We start from the raw sequence: 8,805 nt of genomic DNA on the forward strand, positions 1-8,805 counted from the left end.
CTAAATTTCATCTGCTGTACCTGGGCAGGAGTACACCAAATTATCAATAACATACAAATTAAACATGGTAGAATACAAGAAGTATAAAAACATATTCAAAAGTCATTACCTTGTATAATCAATGATCACAAACCTGAATTGCCTTTAAAAATATTTTCAAATGTAATTTAAAATGCGCTTCACAGTCACCTCTTAACGAGGCTCTTGTCTGTCTTATGCTGTCATTGCGCAATGAAACAAACATCTTTAAAGGTGGAGGTGCAAGATCATTCACAATTTTATACATTAAACTACAATCGTGAAATATTACAAAGTTTTTAAAAGTAAAGAGATTATGTTTTTGAATTATAAGACAATGATGATGTCTGTCAGGTTTCTTATCAAACACTTTTATAGCACGTTTGTATAAACTATGAAAAGGTCTAAGAGTAGATTTTCCTGCTTGGGACCATGAAGTGATACAGTAAGAGAAGTGAGGAAAGATTAAAGAGTTCAGAAAGATTCTTGCAGCCTCTGCTGAAAGTTCACTCCGTATAAATGTAAAATTTCTAAGTTGGGGTGTAACTGTACAAACTATTTTTTTAACATGTTTTTTAAATGTTAATTGAGTGTCTAAAATAACTCCAAGGTATTTAAAATCCGATACAATTTGTAATCTTTCACCATTTACTAATATATCTGGTATAACCTCCTCCATCTTTCTAATCTTAAAATACATACAAGCAGTTTTCTGGACGTTTAACGATAAATAACACTGATTTAACCAGTCTGAGATTTTGGTCATAACAGCAGATAGTTTTTGTGATACCTGTTCATTTGTTTTAGCATGTACATAAATCACAGTATCGTCTGCATACATTTGAATAAATGCATCAGGACAAACATCTGGAAGATCATTCAGGTACAAACTAAAAAGTAGAGGTCCTAGTATGGACCCCTGAGGTACCCCTGTTAAACAGTGTCTTGTTGAAAATATACATGTTTTAATCCGGGTGCATTGTTTCCTTGATGTAAGATAAGACTCAATCCATTTCATTGTTTGCACAGAAAAATTAAAATGTGTTAATTTAGATAATAAAATATTATGGTTTAAAGTGTCAAATGCTTTTTGCAAATCAAGAAACACCGCATATACAACCCCACCCTTATCTAACTTTAATCGCACTTGCTCAATGAGATAACATACAGCAGTTTCCGAAGAGTGCTGTTTACGAAACCCAAATTGCATATGGCACAATAAATTATTTTGTGTCTCTAAAAAATTTACAGTTTGTTCAGTTACTACTTTTTCTGTTATTTTAGATACAGCTGACAAAATTGAGATTGGCCTATAATTTGCTACGTTTAGTGGATCACCTGCTTTGAAAACTGGGGTAACTATCCCAGTTTTCCAGCAGTTCGGAAAAATAGATTTCTTAAATTGATAAGTTCACAAGGTGTGTGATTGGTACTAAAAAATGTTCACAGTTATTTAAAAAAAAAACTACAATTTAAACCATCTATATCTTTAGCGTATGAGTTTTTCAAGGTTTTTATATCATTCTGAATCTTATTCTCTGATACTGTTGTTAAGTGAAAAGCAGTTTCAGCTGAGTTAACAGAGTTAGGTTCTCTATGTCTGATACCAAATTTATCAGTCAATCTTTGAGCTGAGTCAACAAAATGATTATTAAAAGTATCTATAATTTCATCAGGTTTATTAAGTATTCTTCCTTCATGATTTAATTCTGAACATTTAGTACATGATTTAGATTCTTTCTTTATCAATTGATTAATAGTTTGCCACACCTTTTTGCCATTTCCTTTAGCCTCATTTAAAATATTGATAAAATATTGTGCCTTAGCCTGCCGTAATGTCTTAACCGCCTTTTTCCTTAAAGGGATAGTTCACCCAAAAATCAAAATTATGTCATTAATAACTCACCCTCATGTCGTTCCAAACCAGTAAGACCTCCATTTATCTTTGGAACACAGTTTAAGATATTTTAGATTTAGTCCGAGAGCTCTCAGTCCCTCCATTGAAACTGTGTGTACGGTATACTGTCCATGTACAGAAAGGTAAGAAAAACAATCAAAGTAGTCCATGTGACATCAGAAGGTCAGTTAGAATATTTTGAAGCATCGAAATCACATTTTGGTCCAAAAATAGCAAAAACTACGACTTTTTTCAGCATCGTCTTCTCTTCCATGTCTGTTGTGAGAGAGTTCAAAACAAAGCAGTTTGTCATATCCGGTTCGCGAAAGAATCATTCGAGTTCACCAAATTGAACTGAATCGTTTTAAACGGTTCGCGTCTCCAATACGCATTAATCCACAAATGACTTAAACTGTTAATTTGTTTAATGTGGCTGACAGTCCCTCTGAGTTAAAACAAACCAATATCCCGGAGTAATTCATGTACTCAAACAGTACACTGACTGAATTGCTGTGAAGAGAGAGATGAACACCGAGCCGAGCCAGATAATGACTCGTTCACGAGTCAAGAACCGGTTGCATCGGTTTTCGGATCACCAGTAGTTCTTTCTAACAGTTCGATTCAATAAACCGGTTGAAGATAACGGTTCACCGGTTCTTTTGCGCTCGACGAAATGGCGTCGTTGGCGATGATTGCAAGCCTTCGGTTTACCTGGGCTCATAACATTAGCACAGAATCAGTTCAGAATCAATCACCAAAAGAATCAGTTCGGTTCAGACGCTCTGTGTGTCGGTTTGCTTCACACTAAATCACACATGCGCAGTATCATCAGCTCCTCGGTTCTCGAATCGGACACGTCTGATAGAAACGGTTCTTGACTCGTGAACGAGTCATTATCTGGCTCGGTTTTCATCTTCAGTTCTCTTTTCACAGCAGTTCAGTCAGTGTACTGTTTGAGTACATGAATTACTCCGGGATATTGGTTTGTTTGAACTCAGAGGAAGTGTCAGCCACATTAAAAAAGTTAACAGCTTGGTGGATTGATTGGTGGAAGTCATTGGTGGATTAAAGCGTATTGGAGACGCGAACCGTTTAAAACGATTCAGTTCGATTTGGTGAACTGGTTCAAGAAGATCCGGTTACATCGAATGATTCATTCGCGAACCGGATATGACAAACTGCTTTGTTTTGAACTGTCTTACAACAGACACTGAAGAGAAGACAATGCTGAATAAAGTCTTATTTTTTTTGCTAGTTTTGGACCAAAATGTATTTACGATGCTTCAAAAATTCTAACTGACCCTCTGATGTCACATGGACTACTTTGATTATTTTTTCTTACCTTTCTGGACATGGACAGTATACCGTACACACAGCTTCAATGGAGGGACTGAGACCTCTCGGACTAAATCTAAAATATCTTAAACTGTGTTCCAAAGATAAACAGAGGTCTTACGGGTTTGGAACAACATGAGGTTAAGTTATTAATGACATAATTTTGCAAATTGGGTGAACTAACCCTTTAAGCTATTAAACATAAGTCGATCCTGTCGTAAACCAGATTTTATAGCATTTTTTAGAACATTATCACGCCTTTTCATGAGCATCCATATCTCTTCCGAAATCCATGGTAGGTTGTTCTTTCTATGCCTATTTCTAACAAATTTTGTATATTTATTTTTTATATTTCTTATCTCTTCAATAAACTTTTTATGCCCGGTTTCCAAATCTTCAGTAGATAAAAGGGGTTCCCAGTCAATCTGTCCAAGCTCTTCTTCGAACGCACTCATATCCTTTTTTGGTATTCTAAAAGAACAATTCTGTTCATTCTGTGTGGTTTCATGATAAACAAACCTATTTTTATTTAACTTCCTAGATATGAGAGTTAAATTATGATCTGATAATCTAGTCTCTGGTCTCACAATGTAAACTGGAAGATCCCCAGCACGTTTCACAACCACATACACCTCCTGTTCCCACTTGTCTTCTAGCTTGTGTTTTCCTCGAATTCTGACGTTGCGAACAAGGACTCTGTCCCCAACATCCAAGCTTGCAGGTTTTACACGTTGATCGAAGCGTCTCTTGTTCCTTTTAGCTGACTTCTGAGCATTCTGGCATGTAAGCTTATAGCTCTCCTCAAGACGTGATCTTAAGTCTTTCACATACTGAGAGTGCGAGGAAGATATAGAGTCACGGACTGGCAACCCGAAAGCTAAGTCAACCGGGAGCCGTGGTGATCGTCCAAACAGGAGTTCATAAGGTGTGAACCCTGTGACCTCATTCCGCGTGCAGTTATACGCATGGACAAGAGGTTTAACGTATTACCTCCACTTAGCCTTCTGCTTGCTCTCAAGAGTTCCCAGCATGTTTAACAGTGTCCGGTTAAAGCGCTCAACAGGGTTGCCCCTGGGATGGTATGGAGTAGTCCGAGTTTTCTTGATGCCAGCAACATCGCAGAGCTCTTTAATCAGTTTAGACTCAAAGTCTTGGCCTTGGTCAGAATGTAGGCGTTCTGGAATGCCGTAGCAAACCATAAAGTCGTTCCACAGACACTTCGCCACAGTTTTAGCCTTCTGGTTTGCAGTTGGAATAGCGACTGCAAATTTGGTGAAGTGATCAGTAAGCACTAAGATGTTCTTGGTATTGCTGTTGTCCGGTTCAAGCGTTAGAAAATCCATACATACAAGTTCCAAAGGATGACTAGTTTGAATATTCACTAAAGGAGCTGCCTTTTCAGGAGGAGTCTTGCGTCTTATACACCGACCACAGGTTTTAATGAAGTTCTCAACATTAGCTGCCATTTTTGGCCAGAAGAATCGCTGCCGCACCAAATCCAGAGTTCGCTCTATGCCCATGTGCCCCATATCACTATGGAGACTATTCAGCACCGTAGAACGCAACCTTGGAGGCAAAACAAGCTGAAAGACAAGTTCATCTTCGTCCTGTCTTCTCCTGTATAAAATTCCACCTTCCAGCTCTAACCGATTCCACTCCCGTAGTAACAATGGAAGCTCAGGAAGTTCCTTTCTGACAGTGGAAGAGACCTTTTCTCCCGTCTCAAGCTGGTAAATGACCTCCCGAATTGCTGGATCGGCATGCTGCTCTTCTTTCAAGTCAGCGTGGTTCAAAGGGGAAATGACAGGAAGGCCATGTAACTCTTCCTCAGCAAAACAGTCCGGAATAATATTTGCATGGACAGAAAGAGACTCAACTAATGTCACATCAAGTCGAGTGTAGTCAGCAGGACAGCATGATCTGACAAGACTGCTCTGACATATAGCATCCACAATGTCGGGGGAGATTTCTGCAGCTTCACCAGGGTCACACAGTTGCCCTGCTAGGCGGTTCACAACTTCCCATTCTTCACAGCTTGTAGCCTTATCTGGCACTTCATGGTAACGTCTGGACAGAGCATCAGCATCAAAGTTATGTTTGCCAGCACGGTACTGCATTTTGAAGGAATATGTTGACAACGCAGCTAGCCACCGGTGGCTTGTGGCATCCAATTTTGCTGAGGTCAAACGTATGTAAGAGGATTGTTGTCTGTAACAACTGTGAAGTTAGCACCATAAAGATAATCATGGAATTTCTCTGTGACACTCCATTTTAAGGCCAGAAACTCAAGTTTGTGTGCCGGATATCGAGACTCACTCTGAGATAGGCCTCGGCTGGCATAGGCAATTACCCAGAGTTGATCATCCTGTTCTTGGTATAGAACGGCTCCCAATCCGATTATGCTAGCATCTGTGTGAAGGATGTAGGGCAACTTCGGATTGGCGAACCCAAGGACAGGAGCAGATGTTAACTTAGAAATCACTGTGTCAAAAGCAGCTTGACAATCAGACGTCCATCTCTCCCCAAAGGACTGCTTCGGGTCCAGGAACTTTCCAGCAGGACTTTTATCTTTGCTATACTGACGGATGGGTGCATAGCCTCCAGTAAGGACATTGAGAGGTTTTACTATGGTGGCGTAATCTTTGATGAACCTTCGATAGTATCCTGCAAATCCTAGGAAGGACCGTAGCTCTTTAAGATTTCGGGGAACTGGCCAGGATTTGAGAGCCGATATTTTCTCAGGGTCCGTTTCAACACCCCTTTCAGACACGACATGTCCAAGATAACGTACACTGGACTGGAAAAATTTACATTTTTCAGGGGACAGCTTCAAGCCGAATTCCTTCAGGCGATTAAGTACTCGGAGTAAGCGCTTCTCATGTTCCTCTAAAGTGTCAGAGAAGATAATGATGTCATCTAGAAATACAAGGACTTCCTTGAGATTTAAATCCCCCATACACCTCTCCATAAGTTTCTGGAATGTACTTGGAGCATTCGTAACGCCTTGTGGCATCTGATTCCATTCCCAGAAACCCAGCGGTGTGACAAATGCTGTTTTAGCCTTGTCGTCTTCACTCATATGAATCTGATAATATCCAGACTTTAGATCCAGAACCGTGAACCATCTAGAGCCCGTTAATGCTGAGAACGACTCTTCAAGGTTCAGCAGGGCATAGGCATCTTTTACAGTTTGTAAATTTAATTTACGATAGTCGATGCACAACCTAACATCGCCATTCCGTTTCCGGACCACAACAATTGGGGAGGCAAATGGTGACTCTGACTCCCGAATGATGTCAGCTTCAAGCAGATCCCGCAAATGACTTCGAACAGCTTCAATGTCGCGGGGATGGATAGGCCTGGCTCGAAGCTTGAAAGAAGTCTCATCATGAAGCTTGATATGGTGTTTTACCTGGTCCGTACAGCCGAAATCAAGGTCGTGGTAAGAAAACACTTCAGGCATCTGATTGAGCTTGGATGTTACTCGCTCTTTCCATTCAGGTGGAATAGACGATTCTCCAAAGTTTAACTCCAAAGTGCTTCTTTGGGGACCTCCTTTGACTGGAGAAGTGTTTACGGTATGCTGGGCCAGGATGGTAGGTGATGTACCAATATCAGCAACTACAGTCATTGGTGGAATGAGAACATCTTGTTCAGACTCGTTCATAACGAGAACAGGAACATTGTAGGGAGCATGAGTTGGAAGTGTGATGACACAACTCTGGACGCATAGACCACCAGGAAGAGGTGATAGGGGGTGTTCAATCAGAACCCATGCAACTGTAGTTGGACTGTCTATTCTGGCAGAACCTTCTAGGACAATGGTCTGACCAGAAGGAATCAGGACTGGTGTCTGACTCAACAACTTCACAGATCCTGCTCGACCCAGCTGGCTTTGTTGGTGCTTCAGTTGTAAGAGCTTTAGAACTGCACAGTACCCTTGGGCCGTAGGTTGAAAATTAGAGATGTCACTGCGGGCGTATCGCTCATATAAAGGCTCCAGAGTATTCATGCCAACAAGCACAATTGAAGAACCCTCAGGATGACCATCGGGTACAACCAAAGCAAGAGTCGGCACATCAACTTCTTCTCCCACAAACTCTTTGTGAAAACCTATGGTCATCTCTACATACCCCAAGTATGGCACTGACTGACCGGCGGCACCCTCTACCTGGAGTAAGTCGTACAGTGGCTTCACAGGGTGATCGCTGAGACTCTGGTTGTAAAAAGAGACTGGAATTGTAGTGACCTGCGAGCCGGTATCCAAAAGGCAGTGGTAGTTCTGTCCAGCAATCTGGACGACTGCAGAACATTTAGAGCCCACCAGGCCCTTTGGAAGTTGTATGGTTGCATTCTTTATCTTGGGTTGTGACATTTCTGCACACTTGACAATCTTCTTTTCCTTGGGACGGATTTGGTCCCCTCTGGCCCCTGTCTGTCCCACAACAGGAACCAGACTCAGTTTAAATGAACGGAGTTGGAAGCATTGTGTTGGTTGCTAGTGAACTGCTTCTTTTTACGAGCAACCAGAGTAGAATTGGGTTCATTCTCACACTGAGGACGAAACCACACCGAAAGCAATAACCAGGTTTTGCAGGAGTAGGTGTGGAGCGACGAGGCTGCTGATTCGTGGCCCTGGCATGTGGCTTACTGTAGGTGGAAATCTTGGGGATAGAGGTGGTCTTTGACTGGCTGGCCGTTAGCATGGCTAACTGTCTCTGGACGTCAGCTAGTTGTTGAGCTAGTTGCTGGGTGATGTTAATCAAAGCAGAAACTGCACCCCCATCTTCAGGGTTAACGCGAGCAAACTGGGCATGAGATGTAGCTTTCTGCCGTGTAGACCCCAGATGTTGCTTCATTCGATGTGCTTTTGCTGCCTCCCGGTCCTCTTCAGTACGCAAGAGGAGCAGCAGCTCAGCAAAAGTGGGTGGGCAAGTCTTCTTTTGCTTTAGCTAGAGCTCAGCGATCAAAGAATTGTCCCAGCATCCACGACAAAACTGGTTCAACAAATGCCAGTTTGATTCAGACTCCATCACTCCTCCCCTTTTCATGGCGGAATTCAGGATAACCTGGAGCCGTTGGAAATAGGCAGATGGTTTCTCACCAGTGTCCTGAAATGTGTCCATGAATCTAGCAAACAATTCATCCCCATCTTGAACGGTAGCATATGCAGAGTCAAGAGTGTCTAGATACACTGTAGGCAATGTGCTGGAACTCAATTGCTTGACCATGTCTGCTGCTGGAGGAAGGAGGCTCTCCACTATCCTCCTAGAACGATGGAGATCAGACACAGATGGATCCTTCAACAGCAGTTCCACTCCTGAACGCCAGGTACATAGTCAGCCTCATGAGTGGGTCTGGGATGCCGACCTGAGAAAACCCTGATCCTTGGGTGATGTGCTGCACTCTCCTCATTCTTCACAATGTGCTCTACTATATAGCGCTGAACCTCAGGTGGATGGACATCAATGCTTGAAGTGGAATGTCTCATCCCCGACTGCATAGGATGAGATGAATCAATGCGGGGCTCAGCGACAGACCTGGGAGAAGCAGTG

Source organism: Carassius carassius, chromosome 7, assembly GCF_963082965.1.
Source record: "Carassius carassius chromosome 7, fCarCar2.1, whole genome shotgun sequence".
In the NCBI taxonomy this organism is placed as follows: Eukaryota; Metazoa; Chordata; class Actinopteri; order Cypriniformes; family Cyprinidae; genus Carassius; species Carassius carassius.